The sequence below is a fragment of the Nicotiana tabacum genome, chromosome 1 (genome assembly GCF_000715075.1).
Source record: "Nicotiana tabacum cultivar K326 chromosome 1, ASM71507v2, whole genome shotgun sequence".
In the NCBI taxonomy this organism is placed as follows: Eukaryota; Viridiplantae; Streptophyta; class Magnoliopsida; order Solanales; family Solanaceae; genus Nicotiana; species Nicotiana tabacum.
Genome location: NC_134080.1, coordinates 161,868,338 through 161,886,381, shown reverse-complemented (window position 1 = coordinate 161,886,381; position 18,044 = coordinate 161,868,338).

Here is an 18,044-nt window from a genome sequence, read left to right as displayed (position 1 = left end):
TGATCAGAAAGGTCAAAAGCTTCGAACAATCATTCAGAGATATGAAGGGGTTGGGGGGTCAAGTAAGTGTGGCCTATAAAGATTTATGTCTGTTCCCAGATGTTCAGTTACCAGCAGGGTTCAAGATGCCCAAGTTTGATCTGTACGACGGGCATGGTGACCCAGTAGCACACTTAAGATGATTTGTAGCAAGATGAGAGGAGCAGGCAGAAGAGATGAATTGCTAATGGCATATTTCAGCCAAAGTCTGAGTAGATCAACATTAGAATGGTATACCCGACAAGATCACAGCAGGTGGTACACATGGGACGATTTGGCCCAAGCCTTCGCCTGTCATTTTCAGTACAATCTTGAAATTATCTCAGACCGTCTATAATTGACAAAGATTGAGAAAAAGCCTGGTGAGAGTTTCAGGGAATATGGATTCCATTGGAGAGAGTAAGCAGCGAGGGTTGATCCTCCGATGAAAGAAAGCGAGATGGTTGATTATTTCTTGCAAGCCTTGTAGCCCACTTATTTTTGTCATTTGGTGTCAGCAGTGGGCAAGTCCTTTAATGAGGTTGTAAAAATGGGAGGCATGGTAGAAGAGGGACTCAAGTCTAATAAAATCATGAGCTACTCAGCAATTAAAGCAACCACCAAGGCCATCCAAAACGGTATTGGGGGTGTACTCGGGAAGAAAAAGAAAGAGGATGTTGCGACAATTGAGTCGAGAGCTTGCGTTGGATCTAGGGGCCCTTCACATTACTACAACCAGATTCGACCCTATCCCCAAACTTACCCCCATACTCCATATAGCCTACCACAACACTACTACCCACTGCTAGATCCCCATTTTTCCGTCCATCATGCACAAACCAATACCCAACCTCCTACTCACGCACAATGGCGTGCGCCAGCTCCACAAATACCATACCCAGCCCCACAAAATACCCATCCACCCCCAAGAGCCTATAGAAATCCCCCTGGAACAGGTTTTCGGCCAAATCAAGCCTTTAAGAATGAGAGGTTGCAGAAGCAGAAGACTTTCACTCCATTGGGAGAATCATATACTAGTCTATTCCACAGATTGAGACAGTTGGGTATGTTGAATCCGATCGAGGCTAAACTGCCAAATCCCCCTCCGAGAAATCTTGACCGCTCGGTAAGTTGTGAGTATTGTTCAGGGGCCCCGGGTCATGACACAGAAAAATGCTCGATATTGAAAATAGCTATTCAAGAGCTCATTGATACTAATCAGATTGAGGTCCAAGCTCCGGAGACACCCAATATAAACCAGAACCCATTACTAGCCCATTATGAGACAAATATGATTGAGATAGTGCATAAGGGAGGGGAGCCTAAGAAGCCTTCTCAAACTGTCATGATGATTCGGGCCAGTGAAGCCAAGCCGTTTGAAAAGGCAACAAGTGAGAAGTCTGTGATCAAGTTGAACGGGGCAAATAATTAACCATCTGTGGGGGTCAAGAAGGGGTCCTCAAGTGACGTTGCAGGGAAACATGAAAGAGCAAAAGTGGTTGTGCCAGGAGTGACAAACAAGCATGTGGTAATTGTGAAGGGTGCCCACATAGATCCTGTCATTATCAAACCGGTAACTCAATTACCGATAATCAACAGCAAGGTAGTCCCATGGAATTATGAACTAGTGACAGTGACTTACAAGGGGAAAGAGGTTAAAGAAAAAGTGTGTGAGACCCATGGTTTGACTCGATCGGGGAGATGCTTTGCCCCCGAAGAGTTGAGAAAAGCTAAAACCTCCAAAGATAACCCAGTGTTGGTGAAGAAAACTGTAACCGAGGAAGAAGTAGAGGATTCTTGAGAAAAATGAAAGTGCAGGATTATTCCATTGTGGAGTAGTTGAGGAAGACACCAGCTCAGATTTCATTATTGTCATTATTGATCCATTCAGATGAGCACCGTCGTGCTTTGATGAAGATCTTAAACGAGTCCCACGTTCCCGAAAAACTCTCAGCAAACCACTTGGAAAAGATAGCTAACAAGATATTTGAGGTAAACAGAGTCACTTTTTCTGATGATGAGTTGCCCATGGAGGGTACTGAGCACAATAGAGCCCTCTATCTGACGATGAAATACGAAGATTCTGTGGTTACTCGGGTACTTGTCGACAATGGTTCCAGCGCGAACATTTGCCCCCTCTCCACTCTAAACAAGTTGAAGGTGGAATGAAAGAATTAACAAGAACAATATCTGCGTTCGGGGATTCGACGGTGGAGGGAAAGAGTCAGTCGGGGACATAGTGCTTGAGCTTATAATAGGGCCAGTTGAATTTACTATGGAATTCTAGGTGCTCGACGTGGCTAATTCTTACAATATGTTGTTAGGTCGACCCTGGATGCATACTGCTTAAGCGGTCCCTTCTACTCTGCATCAAATGGTCAAGTTTGAATGGGATCGACAGGAAATTGTTGTGCACGATGAAGATAATTTGTATGTTCCCAGTGATGCCATTGTCCTACTCATAGAGTTTGAAGATGACAAGGGGCCATGGGTTTATCAGGTTTTTGACACAGTGCTGGTAGAGAAAATTCCAGAAGGGAAGCGCGCTCCAACTCCCAGGGTAGCTGCTGCATCAGTCATGGTAGCCGTTGAAATGTTTAAAATGGTTTTATACCAGGTAAGGGTTTGCGTGCATCTTTGCAAGGTATCGTACAGCCGGTTTCTCTTCCTAAAATTTGGATACATTTGGTCTGGGGTTCAAGTCCACAATCGCATACGTGAGGAGAACCAGAAAAATAAAACAGAGAGCATGGGCCCTTCTAAAGCCAGTCCCGCGTCTTTGTAGATCATTTGTCAGGCCTGGTACCAGAAAGTGCCCAATGACAATGGTTCCCAGTTCGGTGGTCGATATGGATCGAGATTTGATGGAAAAGTTCGAGAGGATTCGACGAAGTGAACATGGTGGAAGCTGGAGAGGGTTCTAGCGAGGCGGATGTGCAATTTGTTGGGCCCAGTGCAAAGATTAACAATTGGGAAGCTACTCCTCTCCCTACCAGGAAGGAGTTTTGATAGTTTGCTTTGATTTTCTTTAAGTTTATCTGGATTATCCCAGGGTTGTAGTTCATATTCTATGTTCCGTCCATTTGGATGTATAAGCCTTGTTATCTTTAATTTCAATAAAATGCAATTTCCCTTTTTCTCCCTTCCTGATAGTTTTATTTTTGTTTTTCTTCTCTTCCTTGTACAGTTCTTTTTATGATGGCTTCAATGATATGACATGCATGCGGAATCTTCGCCCCAGTCTTAAAAGCCAATCTAATTCTGAATTAGTAATTCAAGAAATAGAATGTGATGTTGAATCATAATATGACGAGGATGAAGCCTTTGAAGAGATTAGTAAAGAATTAAGCCATTTTGAAGAAAAACCCAAGCCTAACCTGAGTGATACAGAAGAAATCAATTTAGGGGACCAAGATAATGTCCTGGAAACTAAAGTAAGCGTTCATTTTGAACCACAACTCAGAGAAGAGATAATTAAAGCACTGTTCGAGTATAAAGATATTTTTGCATGGTTCTATGACGACATGCCGGGTCTAAGCACTGACTTAGTGGTTCACAAATTGCCTACTGACCCGGCATGCCCCCCAGTAAAACAGAAGCTGAGGAAATTTAAAACTGATATGAGTGTGAAGATTAAGGAAGAGGTCACCAAGCAGTTTGAGGCCAAAGTTATCCGGGTCACCCGGTATCCCACCTGGTTAGCCAATATTGTACCTGTGCCGAAGAAGGATGGCAAGACCAGGGTGTGCGTTGATTATCGAGACATCAACAAGGCAAGTCCCAAGGATAACTTCCCATTGTCGAACATCCATATATTGATCGATAATTGTGCCAAACATGAGATTGGTTCTTTTGTGGATTGTTATGCGGGCTGCCACCAGATCTTAATGGATGAGGAAGACGCAGAAAAGATGGCATTCATCACGCCATAGGGAATGTACTGCTATCAGGTCATTCCATTTGGTTTGAAAAACGCTGGGGCAACCTATATGAGGGCAATAACGACCATATTCTATGACGTGATACATAGGGAGATCAAGGTTTATGTGGATGATATGATTGTAAAGTCTAGAAAACAGTCTGACCATGTTAGAGATTTGAGAAAGTTCTTCCAAAGGCTTCGCAGGTACAATCTCAAGCTCAATCCTACAAAATGCGCATTCGGTGTTCCATCTGGAAAATTATTGGGGTTCATAGTCAGCCGCCAAGGTATTGAATTAGACCCATCAAAGATCAAAGCTATCCAGGAGTTGCCACCCCAAAGAACAAGACTGAGGTGATGAGTCTATTGGGGAGATTGAATTACATCAGCACGTTTATTGCTCAGCTCACGACAACTTGTGAGCCCATCTTCAAACTGTTAAAGAAAGATGTTGCGGTTAAGTAGACAGATGAATGTCAGGAAGCATTTGATAGGATAAAGGGGTACTTGTCAAACCTACCTGTGTTGGTCCCGCCAGAACCAGGGGACCTTTGATTCTGTATTTGACAGTCTTGGGCAATTCATTTGGATGTGTGTTGGGACAGCATGCCATCACTGGCAGGAAGGAGCAGGCCATCTGTTATCTCAGCAAGAAGTTCACATCTTACGAGTTTAAGTACACTCATCTTGAGAGGACATGTTGCGCCCTAACTTGGGTAGCCCAGAAATTGAAACATTATTTGTCATCTTATCCTACTTACCTAATCTCTCGCTTGGACTCGTTGAAGTATATCTTTAGAAGCCTATGCCCACGGGAAGACTCGCAAAGTGGCAGATTTTTCTCACAGAATTGACATTGTCTACGTGACTCGGACTGCGATGAAAGCACAAGTATTGGCTGACCATTTGGCTGAGAATCATGTGGATGAAGAATATGAACCTTTGAAGACTTATTTCCCTGATGAAGAGGTAATGCACAATGATGAGAAGAGGTTGAAAGGCCAGGATGGAAACTTTTCTTTGATGGGGCTTCTAACATGAAAGGTGATGGGATAGGAGCGGTACTTGTTTCTAAAACAGGGCCTCATTACCCTGTTACGGCTCAACTTCGGTTCTACTGTACTAACAATATGGCTGAGTACGAGGCATGCATTTTGGGTTTGAGGATAGCTGTGGATATGGGTGTCTAGGAAGTCTTGGTCTTGGGTGACTCGGACCTTCTGGTGCACCAGATTTAGGGAGAATGGGAAACATGGGATTTAAAACTCATACCGTACCGGAAATATTTGCATGATCTTTGTCAACGATTTCAATCAATAGAGTTCAGGCATATTCCGAGGATCCACAATGAGGTCGCCGATGCTTTGGCTACTCTGGCGTTGATGTTACATCATCCGGATAAGGCTTATATTGACTCGTTGCATATTCAGGTCTGCGATCAGCATGCTTATTGTAACGTGGTGGAGAAAGAACTCGATAGCAAACCGTGGTTCCACGATATCAAGGAATACATCAGAATGGGAATGTATTCGGTACAAGCCACAGGTGATCAAAAGAGAACAATTAGGCGATTAGCAAGCGGTTTTTTCTTCAGCGGAGGGGTTCTGTACAAAAGGACTCCAGACCTTGGGCTGCTGAGATGCATAGATGCTAGGCAGGCTACAACTATTATGACCGAAGTACATTCTGAAGTTTGTGGACCGCACATGAGTGGGTATGTGCTGGCAAAGAAGATTCTCCGGGCAGGTTATTATTGGCTCACTATGGAGCGAGATTGTATCAGTTTTGTGCGTAAATGTCATCAGTGCCAAGTTCATGGAGATTTGATTCATTCTCCACCATATGAATTACCCACGATGTTTGCATCGTGGCCTTTTGTTGCGTGGGGCATGGATGTCATTGGGCCAATTGAGCCATCAGCATCGAATGGGCACAGGTTCATTCTGGTGGCCATAGATTATTTCACCAAGTGGGTTAAGGTTAAAACATTCAAGTCTGTAACCAAGAAGGCGGTGGTTGATTTTGTGCACTCAAATATCATTTGCCGCTTCGGGATACCGAAGGTAATCATCATAGATAACGGTGCTAATCTCAATAGTCATCTGATGAAATAGGTGTGTCAACAGTTTAAGATTACACATCGCAATTTCACCCCATATCGCCCCAAGGCGAATGGAGCAGTCGAGGCAGCCAACAAGAACATAAAGAAGATACTTTGAAAAATGGTGGAGGGTTCTAGGCAGTGGCATGAAAAGCTGTCGTTTGCATTGCTGGGTTATCGCACTACTGTCTGTACTTCAGTAGGGGCGACTCCTTATATGTTGGTGTATGGCACCGAAGTAGTGATACCCGCAGAAGTGGAAATTCCATCCTTTCGAATTGTCGCGGAGGTTGAGATCAATGATGATGAGTGGGTCAAAACCCGCTTGGAACAACTGAGTTTGATCGGCGAGAAAAGATTGGCAGCAGTGTGTCATGGCCAGTTGTATCAACAGAGAATGGCAAGAGCATACAATAAGAAGGTGCATCCACGGAAGTTTGAAGTGGGTCGGTTAGTATTGAAACGTGTTCTTCCACGTCAGGTTGAAGCAAAAGGCAAGTTTGCCCCAAACTGGCAGGGGTCGTTCATTATAACTAGAGTATTGTCCAATGGTGCATTGTATTTGACAGATGTAGCAGACAAATGTATAGAAATGGCTATCAACTCTGATGTAGTCAAAAGATAATATGTATGATTCCTTTGTTTAATTGTACTTGTTTGTATTTGGCATGTTTTGAATATTGAAATGACGAAGACATTTTGTTCTGCTATCTAAATACTTTATCCTTTGTTACCCCCTTTGAGGCTTATTTATTTTTCTTTCATACCCCTCTTTCGGAATTAGTAGCGAATATCGGAAACACAAGCGTGAAAGATAAGTAAAGGAAAAAGAGAAAAAAAGAAAGAAAAGAAAAGAAAAAGAAACGAATGAAAAGAGAAAGAAAAGAATGAAAAGAAAGAGAGGGAAGAAAAACAACAAAAAGAGAAAAAGAAAGCAAAAAAAGAGAAAGAAAAGAAAGAGAAAATAGAAAACCATAACAACAAATAATTTCTATGACATGAACTACGTTTGACCTGATTCCTTTAGGGATATGTAGGCAGCCTCACGGTTCGGTCCCATCAAAATAAAATCCAAAAGTCTCCAAACAAGAAACTAGGGCAGAAGTTGTGGTTGTTGTAAGAAAATCTGATTTCGAAAGTTGTAATTTTAAACCCATTCGAATTGTTTTGAGCCTTTTATACCTTTTATTTATAATCCCATCCAAAATCCACATTATGGTCCAAAGAAAGACCTTTCGATCAGTCTTCGAGAAATGCCAAGTCGAGCAGGTAGAGATGATTCATATCAAGGGCAACACTCTAGTCCAAACAAGGAAAAGAAATAAAAAATGAGAGAGTCTTATTGGTTAAAACCCTCACGGGCACCGTAAGGCGACAGGAGCCGAGAGAAATAAAAATGAGAGAGTCTTATTGTTGAAAAACCTCGCGGGCACCTTAAGGAAAAAGTGAATTGGCGGATGAACGAATGAGAGAGGTCTGCTGGTAAAAACCTTTAAGGCACCGCAGGATGAACAAGGTCAGGATTTGGGTGAAGAAATCAGTTATGGAAATTCCGGGGCAACAAAGTATGGCAACTGAAAGTTGATTGGTTGGACAGATTGGGCCGATTAATCTGAAATGCATGTCATGATCATTGGTTCCTGTTGTTCCACTCAGATAAGTCTCTTTTCTTTTTCCTCTTCAGATAGTCTTCCAGTTTTGGATTTTCTTATCCTTAACTTTCTAAGTCATTGCATTTTATTTCTTTTGGGTATATTTCTCTAAGATGTTTCCAATGTCAGTTCTGGTTAAGCAAATAAGAAGGAATTTCAAAGCTCACTACCAGCTTCGAGATTGCAAAGCACAGTGCGGCCAAAACATACCAAAAATAGCATGATGTAAAGTGGGATAAAGTGCCAGCAAAGTTTCACCGGTAGAATGATTTAGTAATTTCATGGGAGATGCAGAGGTTTGGTTAAAAGGGTCAAAGGTGTGAAACAACGGTTCGGGTATAGAACACTCGGGTCATCCAAAGTCATGGGGTTTTGAAAGTCAGTCGGAAAGTCGACAGTCAGGAGCCTGCCTGGAGAACAGGGAATACATTCAAGTCAGCAGTCAGGAGCCCGCCTGGAGAGCAGGGAATACATTCAATTTTATCAGTCAGGAGCCCACCTGGAGAGCAGGGAATACATTCAAGTCAGTAGTCAGGAGTCCGCCTGGAGAGCAGGGAATACCTTCAAGTCAGCACTCAGGATCTCGTCTGGAGAACAAGGGAATACAATTCAAGTTTTAGCTTTCAAGTTCTTATTGATATTTGGTAATGTGATTCGTTTTACACTTACATATATGCCCAGATACCCAAACTGGGGCAGAAAATTTTCTTTTTTTTGTCTATTTTGTTGAAGTCAGGAGCCCGCCTGGAAAGCAGGGAATACATTTCAAGTCAGCAGTCAGGAGCCCGCCTGGAGAACAACGGAGTACAATTCAAGTTTTAGCTTTCAAGTTCTTATTGATATTTGGTAATGTGATTTGTTTTACACTTACATATATGCCCAGATACCCAAACTGGGGCAAAAACGTTTCTTTGTTTTTGTCTATTTCGTTGAAGTTAGGAGCCCGCCTGGAGAGCAGTGAATACATTTCAAGCCAGCAGTCAGGAGCCCGCTTGGAGAGTCAGTTATCATGGGAAGTGAAGGAGCAATAGCCCTCGAAGTCAAGGCCACAAACCAACTACCACCTTTTAAACTGACAAGATTTTTCTTTGATTGAAACAGGGGCAGAAAAATTTTCTTTGTTTTTGTTTGTTTTGTTGAAGTCAAGAGCCCGCCTGGAGAGCAGGGAATACATTTCAAGTCAGCAGTTAGGAGCCCGCCTGGAGAGCAGGGAATACATTTCAAGTTCAGCAACCAGGAGCCCGCCTGGAGAGCAGGGAATACATTCAAGTCAGCAGTTAGGAGCCCGCCTGGAGAGCAGGGAATACATTCAAGTTTAGCAGTCAGGAGCCCGCCTGAAGAGCAGGGAATACATTTTAAGTCAGTAGTCAGGAGCCCGCCTGGAGAGTAGGGAATACATTCAAGTTTAGCAGTCAGGAGTCCGCTTGGAGAGCAAGGAATACATTCCGTTGAAGTCAGGAGCCCGCCTGAAGAGCAAGGAATACATTTCAAGTCAGCAATCAGGAGCCCGCCTGGAGAATAAGGGAGTACAATTCAAGCTTTAGCTCTCAAGTTCTTATTGATATTTGGTAATGTGATTCGTTTTACATTTACATATGTGTCCAGATACCCAAACTGGGGCAGAAAATTTTTCTTTGTTTTGTCTATTTTGTTGAAGTCAGGCGCCCACCTGGAGAGCAAGGAATACATTACAAGTTAGCAGTCAAGAGTCCGCCTGGATAGCAGGGAATACATTTCAAGTTAGCAGTCAGGAGCCCGCCTGGAGAGCAGGGAATACATTCAAGTTTAGCAATCAGGAGCCCGTCTGGAGAGCAGAGAGTACATTCCGTTAAAGTCAGGAGCCTTCCTAAAGAGCAGGGAATACATTTCAAGTCTGCAATCAGGAGCTCGCCTGGAGAATAAGGGAGTACAATTCAAGCTTTAGCTTTCAAGTTCTTATTGATATTTGGTAATGTGGTCCATTTTATACTTACATGTGTGCCCAGATACCCAAATGGGGGCAGAAGATTTTCTTTGTTTTTGTTTATTTTGTTGAAGTCAGGAGCCTGCCTGGAGAGCAGGGAATACATTTTAAGTTCAGCAATCAGGAGCCCGCCTGGAGAGCAAGGATTACATTCAAGTTCAGCAGTCAAGCATCCACCTGGAGAAAAGAAAAACATCCCAAAGTGTAGTTGGCAGTCAGGCATCCACCTAGAGAAAAGGGAAACATCTCAGATTACAATTCAAGGCGGCAACAAATAGAATCTACCAGGAGAATACAAGTCAACAAGGCAACAAGAACCACGAGAGCAAGTTTGAAGATATAGATAGGATTTTGTAAAGCATAGATCATAGTCTAGTCTAGCATCTTTTTAGTTTATCATGGTGTAATAAGGGGATGCAGTAAGCAGTAGCAGCAACAGCAACAATAGTGAAATCACAGCTTCATGGTAGTCCCAGATACCAAAACTTCTTGAACTACACTGGCCTGATTCCTTTATAGCCAAGGATATATAGGCAACCTCGGAAGCAGGGTGCGGTCAAATTTTTCAAAAATGCTTCCCACGGAGTATTCAAACGGGCAAAAATCGCTTGTATCCGCTCACTTTATCTTTGCACGAAAACTCTTCGTGTTTCTGGGCAAAGAGGGGCAACTGTGAGCACGTGATTTTTGCCTTATATGAATTACTCCCATAAATTCAAAACAAAATAACTTTTTTTCATTATTTGCCATTTTTGTGGTATTTTTTTGATAATTGTTTGCAATTGTCTGTGCATGCTTATTTTATTTAATTCATGAAAATTCACAAAAAACACACTGCATTTGCGTTAGAATTTATTTTCACATTTTTAGGATTAATTAATAAGTTGTTTTATAAAAATGGAAAAATCACAAAAACTAGTTTATTTTGCACTTTTTAATTTTAATTTCGAACTTTGGTAGTTTTCCTTGAATTTGGTTTCAAATTATTTGTGGTAAATGTTATTTAGATTTAATTAATGTAATAGCATAATTTGATTAGTGATTAATTTAGGTTTATTTTTATGTTTAAATTTAAAAAGAATTTTGGAAAAAAAAAAAAGAAAAAAGAAGAAGAAGAAGAAGAAGAAAGGGATTGAAAATAAGAAAAGGGGTTTTTGGGCTAACATTGCCAAGCCCAAATGCTTCCCCCCATTAGCTCGTCCAAGCCAGGCCCAAGATCATTTGTCTTACCCGGTCCAAGTAGTCCATCACCCAGGCCGTTGAAACGACGTCGTAAGGGAGTGGAACGACGTTGTTTCGAGTTCAGTTTGCCTTAACAAATCCTGGCCCTTTATCTTGCTTCATCCGACGGTCCATAGCATATCTCTTAATCACATAAGAGTGTCTGAAACTTCAGAAGACCACTCAGTTCATCCAAACACACCTGTACTTTGCCTCCTCCATGTCAAAACTCTAATCTCCCATTGTTACTGGCGATACAGCTCCAAATTGCCACAAAATCTCGACCACATAATCCCCACAGTCTCTTAAGAACTAAACTACAACCATTTTTCCCCAAATCCTCTCCAATGGTCTTTAATTTCAGATCGTAAAAAACGGAACCCTGATTCTTTCCTTACCTCTGTTCCATCATGCAAGGTCGATGTTATTCGCCAAGCATCGAGATCGTTTCGACCCGAAATGAGTGTTAGACGGTTGTTCTCACGAGAACAACCCGACTAACACTCATTTTTTATCCAAATCAAACTGGCCGGAGTTTATCAAAGGTGTAGGGTGAGGTATTTCTTCTTTCGGTTTCTCTCTCCTCACTTATCTCTGTGTTTCTTCTTTATTTTCTACATCTTCTTCCCTTCTGTTAGTTTTCTCTGATAAAGTCACTAGGATATTAGCATCTTCTTTTGTTTCTTTTCCATCTATTTTCCTTGATTTGTCGATTCTGTTCTTGGTTCTCAATTTCTATTTACAAGCAATTTTAGTTTTGTTTTCCTTAAAAAAGGAGATAAGAGTCATTGGGTTTCTGTTTTGTTCTGGGCATTGATTACTGATTTGAGTCATGGCTTAGCTTGAAAGTCAAGCCCAATATGTTGGTTTGTGTTTGATAAATTGATAACAAGTTCACAAAGATTGTTCTAAAATGCCCATAACCTTGTTTTCTTTTCATTCGATTTGGGCTTGACCGTATTGGGCTGTTTAAGCCAAGCCTCACTTGGTGTCTGGATTTACCAGGTCACCTTGACCCACATTTGTTTTGAGTCTGCCAGTAGTTTAAAGGGTAAATAATAGAGGTTTAGAAGGGTAACTTAGGAAAAATGACTTAGGGAATCTGGATATAACCGCTTGGGAAGTTTCTAGGAAAGGGGAATGTGGATTAAACTGAAATTCTGAATTTTACACTAGGGATTTCTAAGCTAAAATGAAAATTTTAGAAGGTTTTAAGGTACAATTTTGAACTCTTTGAGGCTGCCCTAGTGCCTTGCCTATAAGGGCATCCTAACTTGACTCTCAAGTCAGAGGGGAAGAGATAAAAATATAGAAAATTGAAACAGCTGCTCCTTCTCAAAAAAAATTCTGAAACAACCTCGAATTCCTAGAATTTTCCTGAAAAATTACTGAAGTTACGCTCAGATTTTTGTTTTTCTGGTCCTGATAACTTAGCTCGAACCACTGAAGTTCGTGGTTTGCATTTTTGGTTAAAAATGGCTTGAGTTCTGGTATTTCAGAGTCTTGTTTGGATTTCTATGGTTCCTACTGTTCCATTGCTGATTTAAGGGTTGGTTTTGAATCATTTGGGTCCTGGTTACTGAAATCTAGGTTTTGTTTGTTGTCACTGTGCATTGCTGAAACCAGAACTGAGTCTTGCTGCTACTGATTTATCCTGACACTCCCATTTGATTATCTTGTTTTGTTGCTATATTTAGGTACTCTATCTTGAGCTCTACTAAACCTGTGAATTCAGATTTGATGCTTGAAATGAAGAGTGGGATTTAGAGCACAACTTCAATTAGTGTTATGTTCCGTTTGCACAACACTGTGTTATAGTTTCATTTCATTCCCTAGTTGATTTCTAGGTGATCTGAGGACTGTTTAACATTGCTTTAGTAAAGGTTTAGTTGGGCCACGAGTGATATACTTATGCTTAAGTTCTATTGGAAATAATGGATGCTTAGTCTAAGAATGTTTAGTTCAAATGTGGGTCGGTTTGACCTATATGATTCTGTTGAGTTATGAACTATTTGGGAGCTTCAGCTATTTGTTCTTTTTGATAATTCTAGTTTGAGTTCTGATGAGGGTACTTTGTTTGTTTTGTAATATTTTCCGCTTAAGTTTGTTAAATGCTAAGAATGATCGTAAGTAATTATTTGTTAGTCACCTAGCTCGAGCAAATATTTTAAGCAGTATGAAATGGTCTTTCGAAAATAGTTTTGAAAAACGAACTTCAGCATGATTACATGATAATTACTTAGTTTCAAATTTGCATATTATTATATGTTCATTTTCTGCTGAAGCATGTTAAATCCGGAAGTTGAGTAGCGAATTGTGTGTATGCTTCATGAGATCGATTTTAATCTCAATATATGTGTAGGCCGTTTTGTGCCATTGCAGGGGCTCGAACTTGGGTCCCAACATGGTGAGTTGCTCAAATTTGGCGTCCTGGTCCTAATCCATGTTGTTAAGGAATTAGCAAGCTTTTGGTATGGGTTGTTGGGTTTCACTTCGAGCCCAAAGCTTGCAATGGCTTTCTGCTTAATTTTAATTGGCATATGTTAAAATCTGATTGTTTCTGTTGTAAAGGTTCGATACGTGGATATTTGAGTATTCAACTTGTGCATGCCTCATTGAATTGGGCTTTTTTCTTGGGTTTGGGTGGAACTCGCCAGGAGTTGATAATCTGGCATCTCGGTGATTGCTTGAGCCATTAGGCCTCACGACAGGCTAGGCCCGAATTTTGAAAACGAAATAAAATGGCTCTCACTTAGTCTCAATTTTGATTCACATTTGAATCCAATCGTGGATTAAAAGTAGTTGTAATTTTTTTAGCCTCAGTTCATTGACGGATCTTTGTAATTGATTTTGAGGTGTTCCATGCCGAACAAAATGACAATTGCATGGCCCTCGCTTAGTTAATATGAGAATCCTTAGAACTCAAGGCGTGCCATTTAGTTGAATTTCCATGGCCCTCGCAAAGTTATAAACGCGTAGTTGTTTTAGGCGCGTTGCTTTAATAATTTACTTTCCTAAACTCGGGTGCACATTTATGTGACCCAAATCTAAGTCTCAACAATGTTAAAATATGCCAAAGACCACGGGTGCATTTATGTGACGTGGTTCAAAACATATTTTAAATAACGTTGCAATCTTCCTAAAAATGAATAAAAGCGGTTGATAAGTTAAAATTGAACCATAGGCTAAAATGTGTTTAAAATTAGATAATTAAGCCGAATATAGCAGTTGAGCGACCGTGCTAGAACCACGGAACTCGAGAATGCCTAACACCTTCTCCCGGGTTAACAGAATTCTTTACTCGGATTTCTGGTTCGCGGACTGTATTACAGATTCAACCTTTCCTCGATTCGGGATTTTAAACCGGTGACTTGGGACACTATAAATCTCTCAAGTGGCGACACTGAATCTTTTAATAATATGATCCCGTTTCGATTGTCCTTTAATTGAAAAAACTCCTTTACACCCTTCCGGGGTGTAGGTAAAAAAAGGAGGTGTGACAATATGCACGTACTTATACTTGCGATTACGTATCTTGTTAGTTGATCACAAAGTGTCATCCATACGCAGTTATGTTAATCTCCACCAATGGTGTACGTAAAATTCAAAGGTTTCACCAAAATCAAAAGAAGAGATCAAGATCACCTACGTTTAGTTTAGACTATAGAGCTATCTATTACGTTAAAGTCTTATCAAAAAGGGTTTTATTTATATCAAGAATTTGGTAAATAATATAAAGTTAACTGAATTAAAGTATAAAGTTATAATAACTAACAGATGATGTCTTCTCCTTAAAGCATCAACCGTTGTTTCCGCAGTTCTTGGTATAGTGATGAACTTCGTTGGAGATATGACTTTTGTATTGCAATATGAAAAAGAACACTTTAAAGTTCAATAGCAATAGTTGAACAACATCCATGACTGCAGAACCAATGATAAATGGAGAGGGAACCATTGTTCTTGCATGAGCAATGATTCTAGGCAATGCGATGAACAATCCTGCAGTTTGTGAACAAATTAATGAGTTTTGACAATAAATATTTTACAATAAAAGGAAAGGACAGTTCTTAGTGTAAGAGTTTTCAACTGTTAGTCATGATAAACATACCAAGAATAATTGCCATTAATACAAGATTATCGTGAGAAAGAATGGATATTGATTTGGCTATAATTGTAGACATTTCAATGTCCCACCTGAAATGATTGAAAACTATCTGCTGAAAGAGAAAGAGTGAAAGAGCAGAACAGATGGCTTACTTTCAAGAAACTTAATCTGAATGGCCAAAAATGTACGGTGAAAAAGAAGTACAAAAACCCAAAAATAATACAGCCATTTCAAGAATTCATTTTCATGTTATGGATTTTCAGATCTTTTAGAAACGCTTAGTATCACACAGGAATGTTGACCACTATCCAATTCCTCCCAATTTTCTTAATATGCTCTTTGCTTCTTCATACCCATTTAGAAGGGAAAAACTCTAGCAAATGGGTTATAAATACAGGAAGGTGGGAGGAATTAAGTAGAGGCTAATTAAGTGAATTAAAGATGTGACCTTTTTCTTGTAACGGAAAAGAAGTGTTTATTCAGTTTTTCTTAGTAGAACATTTAAAAAAATGGAAATATTTAAGGAAATTGCCAAAAAAATAACAAATAAGATAAATAGTAATGCGGGTCAATAGAGGGTGTCACATCACCTATTCTATCCCCAACTTTATATATATACTAGGAAAGTTATCCGTGATTCACGCAGTTTATAAAAATGTGAGTTAATTTATGAAATAGTTTTCTAATAACAGAAGATTACAACCAAATTATAATGCATATGTCTAATACATCAAAACTTATAATATTATGCAATATTATAGTTATTCATTTGAAACATATTAGGACATCTTAATTCAATCTAAGAAATATTTGAAAAAAGCAGATACTTCATTTGAAAATAAGTAGTGCAAAAGAATGGAATTCCAGTAAAGACCATAAGTGAATTCAGAAAGGAATATGAACTTAAACCTCTAAAAAAACCTACTTTATTTTCCCCATTCAAATTTTAATCTTTCGTGAAAGGAACCTAGACTTAAAGACGACTATATCCAGGTGATAACAGTGGAAGGGGGAGTACTGTGCTTCTAATGGTTTGCTGCTTCTTTAATTGTTTTGCATCTTTTATCAACCTCTCTTCCGTCACTATCAAAAAAAAAATGAGATTAGTGATGGAACATTAATTTGTATCATAAAACTACATAATTCCAGAGTAAATAGGAATTTTGTCGCTAAATGCCAAATTTCATCACTAATCGGCTAAGTCTTCGCTAATATTTCCAAGCTAAAACCATCTGCGACAAATTCTGTTGGTAAAATCAATTTCTTGGGGTAGTATTAATTTTCTCTATAAAATTTATAGGAGAAATTTAATGAGATTTAAATAGCATGAGAAAAAAGATGCAGTTCGAAATAAATTTGATTGAAGAAATACTCATAGAAATCATCAAGTCAAAAGTCAAGTGAACAATAAGAAACCGGTAAGAGAAAAAAAACACAATATATAAAAGTATGGTGCTCAGAAGATCCATCAACACCTATCTTCCTCTTCCATTCTCCTTCATTGTCACAAAATTTGGTCAGAGTACTTTGCGTACCTAGACGTTCTCGGACCAAGGAAACATATTAATAATTCTAAAAAATGAACCATTTCTTGGTGAATGAAAGGTCAACCATTTTTTAGAAGCTAAAAGGTGTCAAAACGGTTGTTTTGTAAAGCCGCGCCTTTTAATGCATTTTCAGACACTTATAAACTTTTAAAATATAAAATAAATAAACAAAAAAGGCATAAAAGGCAAAAAAAATGAGAAAAAGATAAGTAAGAATTCTACTCTATGAGAAAGCCACATCACCTTCCTTTTCCCCGGCTTTATATTAATATATAGATATATATATATATATATATATATATATATATATATATATATATATATATATTTGGCTATTATTTTTTCAGCTTTACTTTTGTATCTGTACTAATTATTTTACTAATTATTGGAAAATAAATTTAACTTTTTATACAAAATATTACTGCATGAGTAATCTTTAAGTGAAGGGTAAAATAGTCACTTAGTTTTTGATGGACATTTTAGTAATTTAGTTTTGACTTAAAGGCTTCACACTTATAATATAGTATGATGAATCTAATGCACACATTGTTGTGAGTACGTGATTTTTGCCCAATAGGAATTACTCCCATAAAATCTAAGAAAATAAATTTTTCCCATTATTCGCAATTTTATAGATTTTTCGTAGGATTTTTTGTTAATTGTTTGTATTTTTCTGTGCATGTTTATTTTATTAAAATCGTGAAAAAGTAAAAAAATATCATGCATTGAATTTAGGTTTTATTTTACAGTTTCAGGATTAATTAGTTAGTTAAAAAATGAAAAATATAAAAATTGGATCATTTTTTACTTTTGCCTTTTAATTTGTTGATTTTTCTTTTTTTAATTTAGGAATGAGTAATTTTTATAATTATTGGGATTAGGTAATAGTTTAATTTTGTAATTTAGATTAATTTAGAATTTGTAGTTTAGAATTTAATTAAAAGAAAAAAGAAGAAAAGAAAAGACAATAAAAAAGAAAAAGGAATTGAAGAGTTTGTTTTAAACCCCAAATTGGGCCAATCCAGCTAGAAACCAATTAATTTCCAAACCTCCCCAATTTTTTACCAGGCAACCCCCTCTCCCTCCTCTTTCCAAATCCCTAAACTAATCCCTTCAAATCCCCACCAAGCTCCCCGAGTTTTGGATCTGGAAATTGGAGGAAAAAACCCTAGTTCTTCTTAGACTCATTCTTCGCCTTTCAAAGTTCAATACAGCTCAAGATTCATGTTAACCAAGGGTTTTCTTTTGTAGCCCTTGATTAACACGAGTTTTGGTTCAATTTTGACGGTCACAGCCTCTTGATCAAGCTACTGTACCTCGCCGAGTTTCTTTACCCTCCTTGTTCGTTGAATTCAGTCATTAGGCTTTCTGGTTAGCCAGTATCTCACTTCTTCCTCTTTGGTTTTCTTTTTCGATTTTTGTTTTATTCTTTTTCTGATTTTCTGATAATTCTAATGGTTTACTTGTCCGAATTCGGTTGAGCTCCGTCTGTTTTAATCAATTAAATGTTATTTG